The sequence below is a fragment of the Vombatus ursinus genome, unplaced genomic scaffold (genome assembly GCF_900497805.2).
Source record: "Vombatus ursinus unplaced genomic scaffold, bare-nosed wombat genome assembly UNPS02014812.1, whole genome shotgun sequence".
NCBI classification, from domain to species: domain Eukaryota; kingdom Metazoa; phylum Chordata; class Mammalia; order Diprotodontia; family Vombatidae; genus Vombatus; species Vombatus ursinus.
In genome coordinates, this window is record NW_020954590.1 from 81,719,310 (window position 1) to 81,743,532 (window position 24,223).

Consider the following 24,223-nt stretch of genomic DNA (forward strand, 5'->3'; position numbering starts at 1 on the left):
TTGTCTATGTGTTCTGCTTGAATTTGTGTGGCTGCCCACAGAGTGCCACATTGATTTTGGCTATGATGTCAAGTGAGTCTTATTAATGAACTGATTCCTGTCCTGTACAACTAATATAAGAGAATTTCCATGAAATGAACAATGTTTTCTTAGGATCATAAACTCAGAACTAGAAGGAACTTTAGAGGTGATCTAGTCAATACCCTTACTTTAAGAATGAAGAATGTAGAGTCCAGAGAGATTAAGTATATTTTACAAGGTCATACAATCAATACAGTAAATTTTTGGGGTGAGGAAAGTGATGCCCAAATGTGGTACATTCATTTAAAGTGCAACTCTATTTTTTAAATGAATACACTTTCTATAGTAGAAGAGGCAGAAGGAAAAGGATATATTATGCAGGCTAATGTAGTTGTTCAATGACTATTTGGAAACATTCTTACAAAGTATCTTAAAGGAAAGTTATTAGACATGACTGCAATTTCAAGGAGTCACATTGGCACTAGTCTCATGTTTTGATAAGATTAGAAGTTTCCTGCATTTTATAAAATTTTATGTGACTAAGAGAAAATCTCTTCTTTTTAATGTACTGACTTTGATCTGCATGTAAAAAAAAAAATCCCATTGGACCAGATTCTAATGTAATTCCACCAAAAAAAATTCCCATTGAGGCCAAATGAATTCCAGTCTAACTCTAAAGCAATTAAAGCTTATCAAAGGAATTATCCTATAGAGTTATTCTGGGAGTGAACGAGGCCCAATGGAACTAATGCAGGCAGATCAGGGCCTTCGTGGCATCTCTAGGAATTTTTTTCTTGAGTTTTGTTCAATAGCTAAAGCTCTACAGGGTTCCAGTGTCGGGCTTGTGTGTTGAAAGAACTCAGCTTGAAGAGATTCATTCCATCTTCAGCAACAGAAATACAATCGCCTCATTTCCAAATGAGCAATCACATACAAAGTAAGAGAGTTAAAGCAGATTTTTAAAAATCCTTATAATGTAAGCTTAGGCCTAGGTCAGAAGAGCTCCAATTTAAAGAGTAATTTCTCTTTTTCTTAAAAAGGTTGGCACTCAAACAATGTTTGAAGGGTCACATCTGATAACCCACTACTTTCCTCAGTCAGTGTAGCCAACTCTGACTGTGTGTACTAAGTAACACAGGAAACTACTATAAACAAAGGAAGAGAACATGGGAAAAGGAAATAACGCTCTCTGTGTGTATATTTTTAAGGGTGACATTACATCACTTTCCCTGTCACACCTCATATTTTTCACAATATGGTACAATTCAAGAGATGTATTTTATTTATATGTTTATATAGAATAAATAGCTTTCACATTCCATCATAAGGTCAATATTTGCTGTCCTAATATTACAACTACCCATAAAGTGGTATAAAATGGAGAAAGGGGAGAGAAATACACATTTTCTAGTCTTCTACAGATGCACATGGTGATTTGCAGGAGTAAGAAATATTTACAATTTAAATAATAATAGTTTGAGTAACAAGTCCTAACTAATAACTCAATGGTAATTTTTTTTTCATTCCCAGAATACAGTATAAGGCTCTTTCATCATGCATGATCTGAGAAACATATGGTTTACAGAACATCATTTTTTATGACTTGTTCAATAAAGAGATAGTCAAACTTATTTTTGTACTGTTAAAACAAAATGAATGTCCCATGAAATAAAAGATAAAGTTCTCAGGGATAACTTGGAGGCCGTTTAGTAATAAACCAGTCCGTATTAATCATTAGCAAAATTATCACTACCTTTTTCCTAGAAGAGAAATAAAATTACAGACATCATTAAGAAAACTCCTGATGAAATAAAAATTGTCTCCTATATATTTTTGTTTCAAGTAATATTTTTTTTTCAATTCAGAGACCAAGTCTAGGCTCTAATAAGCAAACAAAAATCACATCAGATATTTAATTTCAACAAAAATAATATTACTAATACAGGAGAAACCCAAGATTGAATGAGTTTCCCTTTCAAATACAGTAATACCTCAGTTAACAAGTGAACTTGAAGAAGTTCCATTATAATGAATGCTAAACACACTTTTAAGATAAAAATCTTCGTAAATCATGAAAAGCAAAATTGTCTATATTAACAACTACAAGACAAAAATACCTCAGTGCATGCAAAGCATTTGTCATGTTCTTTTTAAGATAAGCATGGCACATCTTAGGTAAAATTGTTAGTTTCTTTTTAGAATGTTAGTGCCCCCGTGTTTTTTTTTCCCCTGAGTTGGTCCTTTCACAACTTCAGGCATTTAATGCCATCCTGCTTACTTTACCCTCACATTGCATGAAAAGTGGGAAGGGTTTGATATTTAAATTTTTCAGCTGACTTACACCTTAAGTAAAATTACAAGCCAGAAAAATATTTTGACAAGATATTTGATTTTTTAAGAATTTCTGGCATTATCAAAAAGGGTGGGAGAAAATGTCAGAGGGGAGAGAGCATACCTGAACTCGCACTAGGTTTATTTGACTGTCATGAAAGTAAACCTGTATTAATTCTTTTAAGAAGATTTTTGTGTTTGGAGTAGGGCGAAAAGAATGGTGGGAAGGGCTGGCAGAAGGTATAATCCATAACCTCCTATCCCCACCCCTGCAAATTTGTCTCAGTTGAATGTAAGCTCTTTTGAAAGCAATTTTCATTTTACCTTTGTATTCCCAGAGCATAGCACAATCTTTTGCACACTATAGATGATTAAGAAGTATTTGTTACATTGTTAAATTAGCTCAAGACTGGGAGCTGCTGTGAGTGAAGAGCTGTTTCCCTTTATCATTATCTTCTTCCAGAAAATGAAAACTGCTTTGCTTGGACACTGGTTTGCTGGAAAGCTCCCTCTTTCCAGACCCTCTTCCTACTCCTGACTGGACACAGCTCAACCCCCTTACTTTCCAAGACACACACACGAACACGTACATGCAAACACACACACACACACACACACACACACCCCACCCCACACCACACTATACCACTTTCCTACCCAATCCTCAGTTTTAAGAGTTTCAGATACATATTTTATTACTTCTGGAATATTTACCTTCATCTTATTGATCTTCTTATTTGCATCATAATCCCTCTTGTGTCACATCCTAAAATGTATCACTTTTTTTTTAACTAAATCTATAATTTTATTAACATAGAGAGTTCTAGGTGAGGTGCTGCTTCTACTAGTACAGGTTATCACCTTCTCTACAACTTAAAGTCTTAAGGAGTGCCTGCCGCACTCTTTGTCAGTCAACAGACATTTATGCAGTACATACTATGTGTCAGGCATTGTGCTAAGTGCTGGGAACTTAAAGAGAGGCAAAAAAAAACTATCCTTGCTCTGAAGAAGCTCATAGTCTAAAGGGATGATGGGTGGGGATAATATGCAGACAACTATGTACAAAGTCTATGTTAGATAAATTGAGAGTAATTTCAGAGGGTAGGTATTAAAATTAAGGAGGACTGAGAAAGGCCTCCTGGAGAAGGTGATACTTTAGCTGAGATTTGAAGGAGGCCAAGTCAGCTAGGAGGTAGAGGCTGGTGTCATTGGATAGCAGAGTACATAGAGGGGAGTAATGTAGAAGAAGACCGGGAATATAGGAATGGGCCACAAAGTGAATATGTATCAAAAATATGAATTGAAATGGTCTTCCTGACTGTTAGGCCAACTCTCTAATTTGATACACCATGCTGCCCATTAAAATGCATTCTTACATCTCTATTAGAATTTCTATCTTTAGTTTTGATATTTAGAACAAAGATTTTGGGGGGGGGATTTATTCCATATGTTACTTCCTATCACTATGCATAAGGGCTAAAAAAATGTTCAATGTCATTTTGTGCCATAAATTCACACCAAAGCAGGATGATGACCCTGCTTTGTTTTACAAATTTTAACTGTTGTTTAGTAAAATTGTAATTTGCTGACTATTTAAAACTGTTGTGCCCTGCCATGTGAGGGTTTTAATATAGTCCATGCAAACTGGAAACATGAGTGTGCTTGTTTTAAAACTGAAACTCATTGAAAGAAATTTCAAGTCCTAGAAACAAAACCATAATAATTGAACAAGTGCCTGTGTTAAATTTCCTCTTTAATTCATGGAAATGAATATATACTTCCAAATAGTATGCCTGATATCACCTGTCAATCTAGAGTACACCTAGAATCTGAGTACTTTTTTTAAAAAATCATTTTCTTTCACATCCTGTCTGGCCTGTCTGTTCTGTTCTATTTATCTGCTGTTCCGTAGAAAATTATATAGCCTCTAGTACCTCAAGTAGATTTGATCTTCTTAAAACATGAGAAATATATACATTGTGTATATTCCATCAGGTTGATAATTACCGAAACATTTTCCATACTCTCTATGTACAAAGTTAAGACTCCCAAGTGTTTGCACTCCACATGAAATATATTTAGATATACTTTTGGTAGAGAGGTATAGAAACAGAGAGAGAAAGCTAGGTAAAATCTTTTTCTATACTATGCTTTTATACCACATTTTGAAGTTGTATGCTCTTCTTGATTGAAACATGTATTTTTTTATCACGAATTACACTGTTCACTGAGTGAGTAGAATTTTCAGTTACAGTCAGGAAATGAAGAATTACCAATGTCGGGTGTTGATTTTTCCCAACTGTCTACAAAACTGATACATGCTACATATTCACATTTACAACAAATCAGAAAAAACTAGCATCATTCATGTTGCACCCAACTATAAAACACTGTAATGCAAATACTTAGAATACTTAGAGAACATTAACAGTAGTGACTTGAGAATATAACATGGTTCTTTTTAACATATAGCCATTTCTAGAATTTCACTGGATTGTGTGGACAGAGCAACTGTCAGAGCTGTCTATCAAGGCGAAATGAGATGAAGGCAGACAATGCGAGCTTTGTGAGTAAACTGAAGCAGCGGCTCCACAGTTTTCATTTCTCATCCAAGGGCACTGTGGGACCATTGTCTCCCCTTCCCTGCAAAAAGAATAGGACAATTATATTATGGAAATTCCTCCACAGCAGGTTTGAAAGTCTGTTTATGTCCAAATAGGAGGATAGTAAAAATGAAAAGTAAAAGTTTCATGACAGCAAAAGATAGAAATTTCAAAAAATACTTGTTGCTCAGACATTATATCTGTATAATTTCCCCATCCAATCCAACAGAAATGTATTTACATGGAAGATGATTCATTGGAATTTTTGTGGCTGTCAACCATGGCTTAGAACTTCAACTCTAGACTCACAAGGACCTGACTTAATACAAAAGACTCTTCAATAATACCTCAGTAAGGGCTCAGTCCCTGAAAACATTTGAACTTAATTTGTTTCTAGTTCTCCACTGGAGGCAGGGCTCTTCAGTTCCCCTAAAAACATTAGGCTAATAATAAGCATTTAAGCATAGAGTAGATTTATTGTAGGGCATACAAAGAACAGAAAAGAAATTCTGATCCAAGCTTCCAAACTATAATCCATCTTTGTGAGTACCACTTTTTCTTCCCCCCTTCTGCCTAGAGGTTCAGTCATATTTCTCACAAAGCTCACAGTATTGGCAGATAGAATCCCAGAAGCACCGGTCAGAATAAAGACCTTCATTAAGAGCAGTGTATGTACCTCGCTACTCACCTGCTTCCATCAGCAATCTGCTCTCTCCTTTGCTTCTACTTCTGCTACTGTTAGGCCAGCTCCTGGTTAACACCTCTATCTCTCAGCATAATTTCACAGTAATCACAGCCCAAGATCTCCTTGGACTTTGCTTGCCAACTTCTGGCTCTGCTGCTGCTAGCTCCCACCTCTACTGGCCATGCTAGGAGGAAGACCCTTCTATTCCTCTTTCACATTTTCCAGCCTTTTCCCATACCTCTCAGCATTATACAAAACTGCTACCCAAATCTTTATGGCCTTGGTCCTACCTCCAGCGTTATGGGAAATGCCTACCAAAAATCTTTTCACATGTTCACCTACACTGAATTTCAATATCTGACATTATTAGGTTTTAAAAAGATTATATCATAGAATCTAAATCAGGAGGAACTTCAAAGACATTTATCCCCATCCATACCCAAATAGAAATCTCCATGCAACATCACTAACAAATGATCATTTAGCCTCTACTTGAAGTCTCCCAATGATGAGTAATTCACTGCCTCCCAAGTCAGCCCATTCTACTTCTTAACAGCTGTCTTCATTACCTTATATTTCTTTACATAGAGCTAAAAATCTACCTCTGTGACTTTCACCTATTTTTCTGAATTTTTGGCAAGAAAAAAATCTTATTCCTCTTCTACAGATAGCACTTCAAGTATTCAAAGATATGGATTTTCCCGCAATACATGTTCTTATTTCTGGGTGAAATATTTCTAGTTCCAGTCTAGTAAATGTTTATTATTCACCTTCTATGTGCAAGACTGTGCTAACCTCTAGAAATGTGATTAATAAAAAGACAGTTCCTGCCCTGAAGGAGCTTACAGTCTAAAAGAGAGACAGGAAAGGGGTGAGGGATAGGGGAATATAAAGGGCTTCCAGCATGGGAATATCTTGTTCCATGGAGTTGAAACTAGGCAGAACAGCAGATGCAAAGTGGAGTAAGCTAAAAGAATAGCTTCTACCCTCTATAAAGGAAGGAATTAGGATGACTTTGGTACTCTTTTCCTCTGGCCCTCTAATCAGAAGGAAGACGAGGCTGAGGGCAGTGGTACACCAATCAAGGCCTGAGTTAATAGTATGGTAATTAGATTAGAAATGATAAACATATCCTGGAAGTAGGTACCACTTTTCATCATTTGTTAGTGATGTTGCATGGAGATTTCTATTCAGGTATGGATGGGAATAGAGTCTTTGAAGTTCCTCCTGATTTAGAGATTCTATGATATATATATTTTTTAAAACCTAATAATGTCAGATATTGAAATTCAGTGTAGTTAATAGTGTGGTAATTAGATTAGAAATGATAAACATATCCTGGGAGTAGGTACCAGGCAAATACAAAGTGGAGTTCATTCAAATGATCATCACATGGAAGACATTCAAAGCCTCTTACCATCCCAGTTACTATCATCCAGTTTGTCTGCAAGTAAACTTTCTTAAATATGATGCCCCAAAATAAAATATGATATTCCAGAAGGTTTGAGCAGAGCAGAATATCAAGTCTTTCACTTCTGTCATACATTTCTCCTATGACCTTGCAAGGTTACAGTGCATTTGACTGCTACATGACACCATTGGCCTCTACTAAGTTTGCAACACATGAAAAACTTCAGTTCCTTTGTTTTAGTATATTTCCCTCATCTTGTACTTGAATAGATATGTGTGTGTGTGTGTGTGTGTGTGTGTGTGACAGAGAGATTGGATGTGTCAATTGTGTCTGTGTCTTGTGTTTAAACCTGTCTAGGACTTCATTTTTGCTATTTCATTTAACACTTCAAAAATCTATAATTTTATCCCTCCATTGTCGGGGATCACACCTCCCTATGACTTAATAGAAGTCTTCAAGAGCTACTGTAGCCGAAAACTTCATCATCCAGCATCCAGACTGGTGAGTACAGGAGTTATTCTGAATTAGGCTGGTCCTAAGACACCTGATGTACCATTCTTTACTGCGATAATGCTAGAACTTTACATTGATCCTGATTTGAGTGTATTTGCAACCCTAGACTAGAGTGAAATTGACTAACCAAAATAGGGAATGAATCCATGCCTTAAGTTAACCAACCTTGTTGTTTAGACAGAGGAAGTCTGTCTAAAAAATAACAATATATTATAGTTGGCATAGGATATAACAACATTATGAATAATTGATTAAAATTTACTATTTCATTACTAAAAGTAAAAAAAAAATATGAAGCCTTACTATTCCACATCTACCACTTATTTTTTTCCCAAAATGCAATGATTAAAATTTCCAAATGTATCTTTTCAGATTATACAATAAAAGATTTTAAGTTGGGGGGCAGTTAGGTGGTGCAGTGGATAGAGCACCAGCCCTGGAGTCAGGAGGACCTGAGTTCAAATCTGGCCTCAGGCACATAACACTCACTAGCTGTGTGACTCTGGGTAAGTCACTTAACCTCACTTAACTTAATTGCCTCACCAAAAAAAAAAAAAGTTTTTAAGTTAATGTATTTCATTGTCCCTCAAAGGGATCACATAGCCATTTTTCAAACAATCCAATATAATCTCAACAGTAAAAATCAAATAATGTATTATAGTGTAGTAGAAAGAATACTGGATTTGATATCAAAGGAACTTGGTTCAAACCTTCTCAATCCTATATGTAGGACCTTCAGTAAGTCATTTAAATTCTCTGAGCCTCATTTTTCTCACCTGTAAAATAATGAGATTAGACTAGAGAATCTCTAACCTCAGATTTTTTGTGTACAAATTAATATAACTAAATTAACTGTAGTCTGTTCTAACCAGTCAGATGCAATATTATTTAAGTTGTTTTTTAATACCACTTCAATTATTCAGAGGTCACCTATCTGTTAATGATAAGTAAGAAACTGGGAATTAAGCAAAAAGGTTCTAGGGTAACAAAGTCAAAATCAAACCATCAATTAATCAACAAGCATTTATTAAATGTCTACTATGTGCAGGGCACTGGGATCCATGCTTGGGATAGGACAAAAAAGAAACAGTTCCTGTCTTCAAAAAGCTTATGCTAAACAGTGGGAAATAGCATTTATGAATATATATATATGTATATATATATAACATATATACAAAGTAAATGCTAAGTAGTTTCAGGGAGTAGGTACTAGCAACTGGGAAGGGGAGAGTGGAAACAGAAGTAACGCATGAACTTTTAAGGAACCTAGGATTTGTAAAGGGTGGATGTGAAGAAAGAGTGCATTCTAGGCAAGGGAGCCGGTGAAAAGCCATCGCAAAATCATGGAGACAGGAAATGGAATGGTGTGCGTGAGGAACAGTGATAATTGTTTGCCTGGACTATAGGGTGCACAAAGAGGAGTAAGGGGTACATAATAAGGTAACTTCTTTTGTGAAAATATTTCTTAAAAATGGAGCCCTTACAAAGCTATTATTTTGAAATAGGCAGAATTAACAAGACTTGGCAAATGATTGCATATAATTAATGGTGCAAAGTGAGGGAAAGAGATAAGTTGAAGACAACATTGAGTTTGCCAACCTGATTGACTGGAAAAATGGTGGCATCCTCATTAGAAACAGAGAAATTCAGAAAAAGGATGGAACAATCAGTTCCTAGTCCCAGGGATAGGACTAAAAGTGAACATATAGATCTGGGAGTCATCAACATAGATATGATAACTGGCTAAAGCCCAAGATAGTCTACATTTGGGAGATGGTATATTTACTCCCCCTAGCAACTGCTATGCATGCTCCTTCATCGTTACACCTTACCTCATGTTCCTCTTGTGCCATATAGCACAACTGTCTCCCAAATGCTAACCCAGTGTTCAGTAACCAAAATGCTGTCCTGGGGTCTATGACACACAGTTCCCCCCAAACCATCATTGGTACCATCCTCTGAAACACTTAGTATTCTATCCCATCCACAATTGAATTTGCTCATAGGGAAAGTTTTAGCTATATATGGCTCAGCTAAGTAACTAAAATGGATCAATCAATCAGCATTAATTAAGCACTTATTATCCTTTATTTGGTGTTAAAGTGTATGCGCTTGAGTCATAACAGAGCCCCTGGAATCTTTACTGTTTTAGAAAAAAAAAACATTTTGGTTTTCTGGTTTCCCAGCCCACAGCACAATTAACACAGTGAGCTAGAAGATCAGAGAAAGTTATTGCTAGACATGGATGGGCCCAGTGAGAGCAAAAACGAAGTGACAGCTATCAGCCTGATAGAGAAGAAACTGAAAATCAATAAAAAGAAAATCCAGGGTATCAAAGAGGATATCATGTACTATAGGCATCATGGGCCCTCCGCACCTCAAAAGCCCATTGGGGTGTCACTATAATATTGAAAATTTTAATAATTGAATGTTCCTAATGAGCTGGGTCATCAAGAAAATGTATGCCTACTAAATGTATACCTACTGATTTTATATACCTACTAAATGTATGTATACCTACTAAATTTCATTTAAAAAGGTAAGGGATTGTAACATGTTTTAGAAAGGTTTCCATCAACAGGAGTTGTCAAAAAAAATCCTGAATGCTTAATTCTGAATTGAGGCAAACCCTCAATTAGCCATATAATTCACTTATGTAGAGTATCTCATGCCAGTTAAATAATGCTGTATGTAATATAATTTATAATAATGACATTATATACATAATGATAAATAAAACACAAAACTATTATATGCCTCCCATCAAAACACACTTTGCTTATATCTCTTATGCATTTTTCATGTATTATTTTGTACTAATAGCTATTTGCACATGCCATATTCCCACTCCAAACTGTAAGCTCCTTGCAAGAAAGGATCCTGTCTTATCTAAATTGTGTACATTTCCCAATGCCTAGCATAGTCCATACAGATACTATGTACTTGATAAATGTTCAATCATTCAGAACATTTATAAGTAATCATGAAACAATTATTAATACTACCACACATATAAAGGTTTAAAGTTTACAAAAAAAAAATTCATCACAACAACACAGTGGATTAAGCACACAGTGCAACAATTATTTGCATTTTAAAGATGAAGAAACTGAGGCTCAGATTGATTTAGTGATTTATCCACAGTTGCAGTTAATAAAAGCTGGAGCCAGGATTTAAAATGAAGTCTCCAGACATCAAGTCCAGTGTCCTTCCCAATAAGTGAAGGTTAATTTTCCCATCAACTCTGACTACAAAAAAAATTTAAACTCATTCTCATAATAAAAGATCATAACTTCAAACATTTATTTTGTTGACTCCAGATAAAGCACAAATAGACCTTTGAAAGAATAAAGGTTTCTTTGGGAGATCCATCTTTCATTTAGGAACAATTAGATAATCTTTCCATTTATTCTTTTGCAGTTTTTAAACATTAATGAACTTCAATGGACAAGATGAAAAAGCTAAGATAATTAGCATACATTGAGAAACCTCAGTCTAACCCAAGATATGTATTTTCATGTGCATCTGTGATAAATTTTGACCTGTATAAACTATATAAAAGATAAATGTCTAGTGGTTCAAATGTTATTAAGAATTCATTCCTGATTGTATGGTACTTTAAGGCTGAAAAATGAGGATATTTTCTACCTACATATTTGACAGATATCATATATAAATCAACTGTGTCCCAAAGGTATGCTATGTTGGATATTTAATATTCATACCATTAAATTGTAAAGGAACAAAAAACCACAGTATTCTAAGTTGATAGACAGGATGAAGGCTTTCTTTTAAGATAATAATCTATTAAACAAACCTTGATAAATAATAGAATCCAAAAAACTCAAACAACAACAAAAACAAAGGGCAAATATTCAGGCAACTCTGATCTTCTGAAGGTCACTACTTTATAAAGCTAGGTGAAGTCCAAAGGTCACTACTTTACAAAGCTGGACTTGGAACCAGAAAGAATCATTTTCATGAGTTCAAATATGCCCTCAGACACGACCTTGGGTAAGTCACTTAACCCTGTTTGCCTCAGTTTCCTCATCTATAAAATGAGCTAGAGAAGGAAATGGCAAACCATTCCAGTATCTCTGCCAAGAAAACATCAAATGGGGTAGCAGAGAGTAAGACCAACTGAATAATAACATTATGAATAACAACAAAAAGGTTATTATTTAACATTTGTCAAATACCCCCCTGTATAGGATATATAGTTGAAGGCTCAGTAAATACGTGCTGAATAACAAAATTAATTCAAATTAATAATTCACATTAGGGAGTCAGTCATTTGACTACATTGATATCATTTTCATCTAGGAAGAAACTCTTCAATACTAAAAAGATATCATCTTCAAATCCTGGGCATGCTCATGTTTGTTATGGTTCTCTGAATTATCTGATATGACTTGCATTCATTGCAGATGCTAAATAATTAGATGGCTAGACCATCACTCCAATCAAACACTTTAGCAGAACTTGGAAGGTAGTCTCTCAGCATTAAATAATAGCTATATTGACCCCAGTATCCAGTACCTAGCACAATGCCTTACCCATGGTTGGCAGATACTATGTGTTTGTTTAATAGAATTTTCAATAATGGCATTATATGCTGCATTTTATTTTACTTATATCCCCCATATTCAAACTGCTAGTGGTGCAGTATAGAGCAAGGCCTGTAGTCAGGCAGCCCTGAGTTCAAATCTAGACTCAGACACTTTCTAGGTGTATGACCTTGGGCAAATTATTTAACTTCTCAGTTACCTCACCTGCAGAATGTGAATAATAATAGCATCCACACCCCAGGATTGTTGTGAATATAATATAATATTTGTAAGACATTTTGCAAACCTTCAAGTGCTATAAAAATGCTGGCTATTATTGTTGTTATCACCCACCACAGGACCTTTTATGTGGCAGGCATTCAACAAATAGTTGTTGAAGAAATTAAGTAAACTTAGAGCATCTCATGTCAGATTCTCCCAGATGCAAAAATTCTTGCATGTAGAGTAAGCCCACCAAATCAATACTTTAACAACTCAGAAATGAATAGATTCATCTGGTCTCTCCTAAGTAAAAAAAAATCTAATCAGAAAATTCAAATAACCAGAAATGGTATTATAGTACTTTGCATTGATCATGGATTCACAGTTGTGATCTTGAGGCACTACAGGATTCTGAAATGCCTTCTAAACCATCCAAGAAAGTTTCACTTATTTCAGCAGTTTTGAGCTTCAAATTATCTTTTGCAAAGAGTCTCTTGGGGCATGTGAATGAACTCTCCATAGGAGGATTTCCTCAAATGCTACAGTCAGAGGTAGCCAAGTAAAATAAAAGCACATGTACACACACCGGTCTGACTTCTCTATTGTCTCTGAATGTCACAGAACTGACCCAACTTCAAGAAATATTTGAATCAGTTCCAGAGCTTTGCAGATTAAGGCAGGAAAGTTGCATTTTAAAACAAAGTCCAATGTTTCTGTTAAAAAAGCTGAAAGGCAAGAGTTCAGAAGCAAAGTCATGTAGAAAATGTCTCATCCCTTCCTCTCATCACTCTTTTCCTTCTCCCTCCAATATGGATTATATTGTTACTTTTTAGGAAAATGCTCATCTTTTTCATCAAATCCAAAAATATCAGCACCTTTATTATTTCTTCCTAAAAATTCTGGAACAGCTAGCACACTGAATAAGGTGCTGGAGATAGCATTAAGAAGATTAAGGTCCCAATCTTGTTTCAGATGCCTGCCAGTTGTGTGACCCTGAGCAAGTCACAAAGCTATCTGAGCCTCAAGTTCCTTTTCTGCAAAGTAGAAATAATAATAACACCTAATTTACAAGGTTTTGTGAAAATCAAATGAGAATTAAATATGCGAAGCATTTTGGAAACTTTAAAGGGCTATATAAATGCTAACTATAATAAGGAGGAGGAGGAGGAGGAGGGTAATGATGATGGTGAGGATTTTGCATGAGTTGTTCTGGCCCTACATTCTGAGGGTGAGGTCTGCCACATTTTACTCCTACCCCCAGGGTTCTCTGGTATCCTGAGGTGGGTTAGGAATTCTCTTTTTTCTGCCTTTGGCTCTGGCCTCTACCAATTGTTTTGCCCCATTTTAGGAGTCTAGTGACAGGCACCCCAATTCCATTTAACCATTTAATATCCAGTTAGTTTTTACAAAGATATTTACTTCAAAGATACAGAAAGAACAAATGTATAAACATTTTCCCCAGTACCTTAGGGGCATAATTAGTAGATTAGGTTTACAGCTTAACTCCGATTTCATATAGCGTTAGTCCCATCAAATTCAAGTTCAAAGCCCCACTGGACCAACATGCCAAGGCTTCTTTCCTAGGCTGCCTGCATCACCTGGCCTGAATTCCTCTACTACTATATCCCCATGTTTCAAGTACTAGAGTCAGAAACTCCACTCCTTGTACCTAGAACTAAAAAAGATAAATGAAAAAATACAAACCCCCAGGTCCATTTCTTAGGGTCACATAACTGAAGGGAAGAGAATGGTGGTCCCCAGGCCCTACCCCCTTACCACATTGTGTCACCAACTATGAGTGAAGGAGTCCTTTATTTTCAGATGAAAAAGCACATGCTGTGTTCAGTCAGGTAGTTTTAAAGACAAAGTTCCAGCTATAAAACCAATAGATAAAGGCTACTCCCAAGCATATGATAGGCTACATAGCATGTCCACATATGCACCAGTTCTCCTGTTCCCGAGAACTAGGTCACCCAGAAAATATATATGTATATATACATACATACACATACATATATATTATATGTCAATTTGAATATACTATACATAGCATACATATAAATTATGAGGGGCAGTGTAGTATACCAATAAAAAAGCATTTATTAAGCATAACTGTGGTGCATGGAGAGAAGTAATGTTTGAAAAGGCTAGAGAGTAAGGAAAGGGACAGGTTGTAAAGAATTTTAAATACTAAATGGTGTCTATATTTGATACTAGAGGCAATAGGGAGCCGCTTTAGTGGAATTAATTGAGCTTGGGGGAGGAAAGGGGTGTCAGGGCTGCATTTTAAGAAAACCATTTTTCTAGTTCTGTGGAGGACAGACTGAAGTGGGGAAGAGATTCGAGGTGGGGAGATTAAATAGGAGGCTATTGCAGTGGGCAAAGTGACAAGTGACAAGAGCCTGAACTAAGGTGGAGGCTGTGCTAGAGGAAGAAACAAGTATGACAGAGATGTTGTGGAGGGAGAAACAAGATTTAGTAATTAATTGTTTATGTGGGAGTGAGTGTGAGGAGGATAACACCAAGATTATAAACATGTTATTGGAATGGATGATGATGCCCTTGATAGCCAAAAGTAAATCAGGAAGAGGGCTGGGTTTGGGGGAGGAAAGATAATGAGTCTTGTTTTGGACAAGTTGAATTTGAGATTTTGATCTTGAAGTCAGAAAGACCTGGGTTCAGGTCCTGCATCAGATACTACTTGCTTTGTGACTTTAAGCAAGACACTTAATCTCTCAGTTCCTGTGGATCAATCTTTCAGATTATAATTTGCAGACCAGATATTGATTTGCGCTTTGACAGAGAGAGAGGCGGACAGAGAGACAGAGACAGAGACAGAGAAACAGACACAGAGAGAGCCATTAATGAACAGCAATAAGAATGCTAACCCAGAGGCAAACTAATAGGCATGGGAGCACTGAAAAATTGCTTCCAGGTTCTAGCTTCTGCACTGCCATAGAAATGTGATAGTGATTGAATTAGTTCTGGCAAAATATATCTCAGTGTCTGAACCTACTTTAGAGAGGAGAAAGGAGTGCTTTAAATATAATGGATGAGCATTCTGTAAAATTAGAAGTCTATAATTAAAAAATCAAATGGAACGTCTGTGATCATTGCTGTCACTGTTAAAGAGATAAGACACAGAACAGCTCTATATATTCATAACCTAATACCTTGTACATAGTGGGCACTTATTCCAAATGCTCCATCATCTCAAAGAGGTGGTAAATCCTCCAATAATTTGGATCATACCTGATTCACATCTGACAATTCTGTGCAACTTTCATCCATGTTCTAGAAATTCACCATTGGTATCTACACATTGTGCTGGGCTCCTTCATTAAATCTTCTTGACATTGGGAGAATACTCATGTAGCCATGCAGGCTGTCCCTTGGTTTTCCCTCACTCTTACTATATGACCAAACTATCTTCCTTTTCAGAGCGTGTATTTTGGGTGATATCTTTTATCCCACTTCACCTTCCTCATTTCTTGCTTGAGGTCTGCGGCAGCCTGCTCACACTCACCTTGCATCTCTCCACTGCCCTCAATTTCCATTCTTTGGAGACTGCAGTATTCTATGACTTGCAGTTACATGATATCACTGGAAGGATATATTCATTTTAAGAAGATAGGCTTTGGTTTCAGGGAGAAGGATGAGGTCATTTAAAGAACAATACAATCTCCCAAAAGCAATCTAGCTTTCTCTCTTCGTTCTGTTTAATTCAGGGCAGTTCTCATTTCATTTGCAGTCTATCTAAGATGTGTGTATAGACATGCATACATATACAAACACACAGGCAGATATGTAATATCTAGTTCAGACTTCTTCAGTATACTTTTGATGAAGTCCAGCTGCTTTTCTCACCTTTGTTTTCTACAAAATCACTTCTACTTCCTCAAAAAGCACATCCAGGAGGCTGATGTTAAGAGTCCAAATGTATTCTATTGTCTTGTATGATGAAAATATTATAAAAATCTTTAAAAATCATTTCCACTTCTTTTTTCTTTGCTTTCATCCTTACAATTCATCTATCAATGTTTTGCTAATGTGGGTCTCTTCCCAAGCTTTCTTTAAGCATGATTTTCTTCTCATAGTTCCTTATTATTTTATAAAGTGATACTATTCCTAATCTTCTACCTTCCTTCTTCATAAAATTTTACAAATGAGTATATATTCTGAACAGGTGCTACTCTTAGCAGTCATATCATTCTGCTTGTCAAGTAGGTCAAGATATTTACTGACCAATGTGATTTTTAGGCTCTTTTCTTTTCCTTGTTAAGCCAACTGATTTTATACTGGTTAAAATTCTGTTTGTTGTTTATTGCTTAGTTGTTTTCAGTCATATTCGACTCTTGATGACCTTATTTGGGGTTTTCTTGGCAAAGATACTGGAGAAGTTTGCCATTTCCTTCTCCAGCTCATTTTACAGATAAGCAATCTGAGGCAAACAGCTTTAAGTAAATTGCCCAGGGTCACACAGCTAGTAAGTATCTGAGGCCAGATCTGAACTCAGGCCTTCCTTACTCTGAGTCCTGTACTCTATACACTGTACCATTAAGTGCCCTGGTGCTCTAAGTGAGACATGTATAACAAGTATCATATTGATTTCCTTCTCAATGAATATAGGAACAGTTGTAAGTCAATTCAATTCTTTATGATGTTTTTTGGCATTCACCATGTCTAGCACCTTCCAGATTCTCTTAGCAGAAAGTATCCATGAGATATAGGTGTGAGGCTCCTGTTTGTTTTGGCAGTCAATGAGTGAACTAAACAGGACTGTCCCACAGGGACTCTGTCCTGGGCCCTCCTCTCTTTTTCCTCTATTCTTTCTCACTTGGTCATCTCATCAGCAACTGTGGATTCAAATGTCATCTCTACACTGATGACTCCCAGGACTACTTATCCAACTCTAGCCTCTCCTTTAACTTTCCCTCCAACTGACCTCACACATCTTGAACTGGGTGTTCTATAGATATCTTAAACTCAATATGTCTAAAATGGAACTCATTATCTTTCCCCTCAAAGCTTCCCTTCTGCCTAACTTCCCTATTCTCCCAATCACCCAGGCTTGCAACCTGGATCATCTTTGACTCTTCATTCTCTCTCTCACTCTCCATATCCAGTCTGTGGCCAAGTCCTGTTGGTTCTGCCTCTATAATATTGCTCATCTCCTCCCCTCCCCTTTTCTTCTCTGGCATTACCACGACCCTCATACAGACTCTCATCAACTCACACACGGACTATTGAGAAACCCTGTTGACTTGTTTTCCCATCTCAAATTTCTCTTCACCCTAATCCATCCTCCACCACTCAGCTTTCAAATTGATTTTCCTTAAAACTCAGGGCTAAGTCACCCCTTCCCTTCCACCATTAAATAAACTACAGTAGTAGCTCCCTATCACCTCCAAGATCAAATTTGAAATCTTCTACTTGGCATTCAAAGCCCTTTATAACCTGCTTCCTTCCTACCTTTCCATCTTACTCTTTATACTTTGCCTATACACATTCTCTGTAGTCTAATAACACTGGCCTCTTTGCTATTCCTTGCACTAGATACTCCATGTCCCTGTTCTGGGAACACTGACTGTTCCCTATGCCTGGAATTCTCTCCCTCCTCATCTCCATCTCCTACCCTCCCTGCCTTCCTTTCAGGTACACTAAATATCTCACCTTTTACAAGAAGCCTTTCCTGATACCCCTTAATTCTAGTACCTTCCTTCTGTTGATTTATTCTGTGTGTGATTTGTTCTACATACTTGTTTACATGTTATCACTCCCATTAGACTGGGAAGTTCCTTGAGAGTAGGGATTGTCTTTTTTTGTTCATTTTGTTTTGTCTTTCTTTATATCCCCAGTACTTAGTACAGTGCTTGGCACATAGAAGCCACTTAACAAATGCGCATTATAAATAAATGCTTAGCTATCTTTGTGGTGGCAAAAAACTGAAAATTGCAGGGATGCCTGTCAATTGGTGAATGGCTGAGCAAGTTGTGGTATATGATTGTGATGAAATACTACTATGCTATAAGAAATAATGAGCTTGATGATCTTAGAAAAACATAGATAGACTTGCAGGAAATAATGAAAGTGAAAATGAGCAGAATCAAGAGAAACACTGCATACAGTAACAATATTATTTTAAGAACAACTTTGAGTGATTAAGTCATTTTGACTATTATAAATACCCAAATTAACTACAAAGGACATATGAAGGAAGATATTATCTGTGTCCAGAGAAAGAACTGATAAATAGAAGTATGTGTAGAATGGTTTTGCAGATATATATGTATATATAAACACATATATGTATGTATGCACACATATACATATATGCACATACATATGTGTCTGTGTGTGTATAATAGGCAAGGTGGGGGAAGAAAAAAGGAGGGAAAAGTTACATGATAACTTTATTACATATTTAAATATATACATATATATTATATATTATCATATATTTAAAAGAAAAAGCAAGTTGCACGTAATAGATTTGCAGTTTCATGTACAATCATCTTTTTTTCTACTCTGTTATAGAAATGCTTGTTTTATTTAAGTTCAGAAAAAATAAGTGAAATTAAAATAAATAAATAAATGCTTATTGACTGATGGAGTAACATTAAATAAGGACAATAATATCTATAGGAGTTACCCAACAGATTTTTTGTAAGGATTAAATGAGAAAAAGTTTATAAAGCACTATATGTGTCACTTGTTATTGTTGTGTTATTCAAATTGGGGATACATATGAATATAATCCAGCTCTTTGCACTACTGATTTAAAATGGTACTGTGCTCATAATATGGAAAATTTTGCTAAATATTTTCTCATTTTAATCACTGTTGCCTTAGCAGACAAGAAGAGTTCATATTTCAAAATGGTAGTTTTAATGCAAAGGAAGAGCCTTTTGTAATCTTTGAAATATTACTAAGAAACTTACATTTTTATTTAAATATTCAGCTCCTTTACCATTTTGAACCTATTATGTTAATATAGTACTTGATCCTCCTTTTATGCATTAATCATATTCTAAAGTGTATTAAGTCTTATTACCTCAGCAGAATTCTATATTCCTTGACTTGAAGGCCAACATAATAGAGTGCTTTGAACATAGTAGATGCTTCATATTTGGGGGAAAGGAGAAAAAGGGCAGGCTTATAACTAGGAATTGTGGTGTCCCAAAAAAATCAGGTGAGTGGCAGAGATGAATAGAAAGGGAACAAAATTTGGCAATACCAGAGAGAGAGGTGTCTAACATGACTTACCCTCAAAGCTGGAATTGGCAGGGAATAGGAGGAAAGGTGGGCCCTAGAATTAAGAACCTTAGGAGTGATCATCAGAACAATCCAATCTTTGGACTGGGTGAGGAAGTGGTGTTGATGCAGTTTGGAACTGCAGGTGCCAGAATATGAGGTGCAGGTATGGCAAGTAATGGGACTATTGTAGAGAAGAAGAAAACACCCAAGAAATAGGCACCCAGGGGTCAAGGCTTAGAAACTCCACCCTATTTATTGTATACATGCAGAAGGGAAAAAGAGAAGGAAGGAGAAAAGAAAGGAGGGAATGAAGAAAGAAGTAGGAAGGGAATATTTTGGTCAGAGGCCAAAGTTATACAAACCATTGTTATGGAAATTAGTTAGCAAGGTCCACATTACCTTGTACAAAAGTAACATAAAACTTAAAATTGTGCTTTTAAGGTTCATTTAAGGTAAACCTGTGTTATGAAGCTTTGACACTTTCTCAATCTCAATTAGCACTAAACTAATTAACAGAACTGTTTTATACACTACAGTGAATCACATTTTTCTTCTTCCTTGCCTAATCCCTTGTGTGTTGTAAGGGTGATTGAGTATCTAATTACTTCTTAATTGAATGCACATATTATACATTTTTCACTAGTTCAAGCTTAATGCTTTTGGTCTAGAAATCAAAGTCAATGAAATTAAGTTGAAATGGAATTTGGGCAACTATTGTAATGAGGAAAGGTTTGCATTAAGCCTAATTATAAGTAAATGTGGGTTTTCAGTATTGTTTCCTATGAAAACATTTAAAATACAGAAATGTGATATAAAGGACTGATTTAGATTATTAATGACATTATTATTCATGTTCACAACATTATATTCTATATTATTGAGTTGACCAATTTTAATACTATGGTGTGTATACCACCAATGAAGTCTGAATGGACATTTACATTTGCCAAAAATTATGTTTCCCCTTTCAGCATGCCATTATAAGCAATCTAAGATTGCATTAAAATAAGATTAAGATGGAGATGGCATTAGGTCAAGAAAAGTTTAAATTTAAGGTTATAATCAATTACTTCATGAAAATATATTTATTTGCTAAAGGTTACCTTAACTTCTCAATCTCTAAAATTCTATGCAAGCCTATACTTTTCAAATTAATATTTTGTGAGAATTATATTGTTTTAACATTGCACAGAATGTTTACAAATTGGAATGATTTCATCCTGAGAGTCAATAAAGTTTTTCAGCAAAAATGTTTAAAGGGGGGTGGGGTTCATATAGAACAGTAGTATTAAACTCAAATAGAAATGAAGGCCACTAAACCATATGGAAGGATCCCTGCAGATGTATATTGACCTTAAAAACCATCATGATTGTGGTTGTGGAATAGCCTAGATAAATTTGAAAAGAATCATAACCAGGAGGATTTTTTTCTTACGTACAGCAATTAATAAAAAACAAATCATAAGGATAATCTAATTTATTGAATTATGTTTGAATTATTATTGTAATCATTAAATTTAAACTTGAGAATTACTGATATTCTGTGAAAGTATTTTCTAGTTTTATTATAAGATTATATTATATATTTATATATCATATTATTTATTATATTTATTATACTTATTTGGAAGAAAATAGAAACTTTCTTGCTTTATAGAAATCTGATTATTTTGACCAGTTTTCCTAGTTTTTATTTTAAAACTATATTATAAAGAAAACCACTTAGTGGACAATAAGCAATTTGAGGACAGACTTTTTTTTCATTTTTGTATCCCAGTTTCTAATACACTTTATCTCATATGGTATATACTTTAAATTCTGTCTGATTGAAATTTGAATGAAAGCAATATCTCTGAGTCTCAGTTTCCTTGTCTGTAAAATTAGGGGTTTGAACTAGATGGTATCTAAGGTCCTCTCCAACTCTAGATCTATGAATGTATGATCCTATAAAAGTTTCAACACAGACAGTGTATTCCAAGATATATGAAGTGACTTACAGATGTGGATTTGATAGATATTTTTGTCAGTCAACAAGCATTTATTAGAAATAGCTAGATGGTAAGGTGAATAGAATGCTGGATCTGGAGTCAGAAGATCTAAGTTCAAAACCAGCTTCAGACACTTCCTAGTTGTGTGACTTAACACACAACTTACTTAAGTTACTTAAGTAACATCTGTCTGCCTCAGTTTTCTCATCTATAAAATGAAGATAGTAATAGTACCTATCTCCCAGGATTATTGTGATGAAAAAAATGAGGTAATATTTGTAAAGTGTTTGAAAACTTTAGAGCATTATATAAATGCTACCTATTGTTATTATTATTTATAAGGGCACTAACTGCTTTTGATATATTATACTCTGCACCCCCAAGTACCTCTGATTTATTTGTTCTCTGTGTTGGTTTTCATCCCTTACACATTTCCTTCTCATTTTCAATTGTTTTGCTCTATGTCAAAAGACTGTCCAATTACCTTACACCACCACTCCAACTCATGTGATCCTTCCAATATACCTACTCCATTTTGTTCCCATGGTGAGAGGTCAGTTTCAAGTCTTGACATATTGCAAGAAGTAAAAGGGCTGTCTCTATTACTTATGCTTCAACACTTCAATAATCCTTCAGATTCTGTGAATCCAGCAATACGGATACTCTTTCTGACAGTACAGACTTAGGTAAATGCCTTCTCATCAATTTCAGTGGATCGTGCCCGTATCTTCCCATAAATCCTCCCAATATACTGGAAACTTCCTCCAAGTCTTTTGATATACTGTGGAATGTAGAATATCAAGATGACCATCAGTTATGCTTTACCTCACTTCACAGTATTGATAGGAATTTGACCTACATCACTTTAATAATTTCACTCTCAGTCAACTAGCATTTATAAAGCATCTACTATGTGCCAGGCACTGTGCTAAGCATTGGGGAGATACAAAGAAAATCAAATATAGGCCCTGTTCTCAAAAAGTTCACAGTCTACTGAGATAGACAGCATGTAAACGACTAAGTACAAACAAGTTATATACAGGATAAATAGGAAATAATCAACAGAGGAAGGCACCTACATTAAAGAGAATTTGGAAAGGCTTCTTCAAGGAGATGAGACTTTAGCTGTGATTTCAAAGAAGCCAAGAAGTGGGGATGAGAAGGGAGAGAGCTCCAGGCATAAGGGACAGCCTGTGAAACTGATAAGTCAGGAGATGGGGTACCTAGTGCACGTCAAGCAAGGAGATCAGTGTCACTGGATCATGGGGAGGGGGAAGGAAAGGGAGGATGGGGGAAAAACATAAAAGAAGGATAAGATGTAAAAAGACTGGAAAGTCAGGAGGGAGCCAGATTCTACGGGGTTTTATAAGCCAAATAGAGGCTATTATATTTTATCCTATTGCCTCCGGGAATACTAAGTAGGGGCATTAACATGGTCATGTTATGCTTTAGGAAGATCAATTGAATAGCTGAGTTATAGACCATAACAAACTAAAAAAAAAACAATAATTAATATGGGGATCCCAAGAAAAAAAAATTCAGACCTAAATGGAGAGTTAATAATGACATACTGAGTAACAAGTGAGTCAAAGAATAAATACCTACTGATTTTAAATCCCTGACTAAATTTCATTATAACAACCTATCACTTATACAAAATCTTTTTTCCTAAATCTCAGTAGAAGTTCAAGCCACTAACCCCAAAGTTCCACTCTTTATGCCGTAGAGATACAAAAATTAAATCATTAAGAATTTATTGATCAAAAACTATTCATCAGCAGCTGTGGTAGGTGCTGTAGGGGACACAAATATAAAGACATGGTCCCTGACCTCAAATATATCATAGTCTGATTGAAGAGGTATGACATGATCACGTGAATGTGCTTTCATTCATACAAGTATTTTCACAATTAAAATGAATGAACACATATATTAAAGTACATGGCCCCAGTACATTTTCAGAAACATTTTTATGGAGACATTTTTGGTCTAATGATAGTCTGAAATAAATGCCGAATTTAAAAGAAGATACTGCTGATTTACCTTTAATATACTCTAGTTAACACAAAATTGGACATTTAATGAAGTCTTTCCTGACAATCTTGTAGACAAGATGTAGAAATATTGGTTGGATGATAGTGCAATTAGATGGATTCATGGTTGATTGAATCATTTTATCCAGGGTGTGAGTTAATGGGTCAATGTGACTAGAGACATTTAATATTGTCCTGTCATGTTTACCAATGACCTAGACTAATGAACAGTAGGAACCCCTATCAAATTTAAAGATGACACAAAGTTGGAATTGAGAGCTAGTATGTTGCATTATGGAGTCAGAATTCAAAAAGTTTTCAACAAGTCAGAATGAAATCCCCACTTCATAATTGAAGCTACTTCTCCACCTTCAGTCCAGATCTTCATATTTTTCTCTCCATCCCTGTATTTTGAATATAAAACACACAAGCACACACACACACACACACACACACACACACACACACACACACTGCCCATTTTTAAGAAGGGGTGTGGCTGTAACTGAGTTCATGCAGTTCTGTTTTCCCATCAGTTAAATGCCCACAACAGGAAAAAAGGAATTGCTTCTGCTTAGCATCACTCACTCTATCCCAAGCAGTGGGTCAATT

General features: G+C 35.7%; 1 protein-coding gene across 2 annotated transcripts in view; it reads right to left on the reverse strand.

Annotated features, from left to right (window-relative positions):
- Positions 1 to 231: 231 nt before the first annotated feature.
- LOC114054252 (carbonic anhydrase-related protein) overlaps positions 232 to 24,223 on the reverse strand; it is a 183,067-nt gene continuing 159,075 nt past the window's right edge. For both annotated transcript variants that reach the window (XM_027877430.1, XM_027877429.1), the window contains exon 9: positions 232 to 4,995. The gene's annotated coding sequence lies outside the window, so the exon portion shown is untranslated. The remainder of the gene's footprint in view (positions 4,996 to 24,223) is intronic.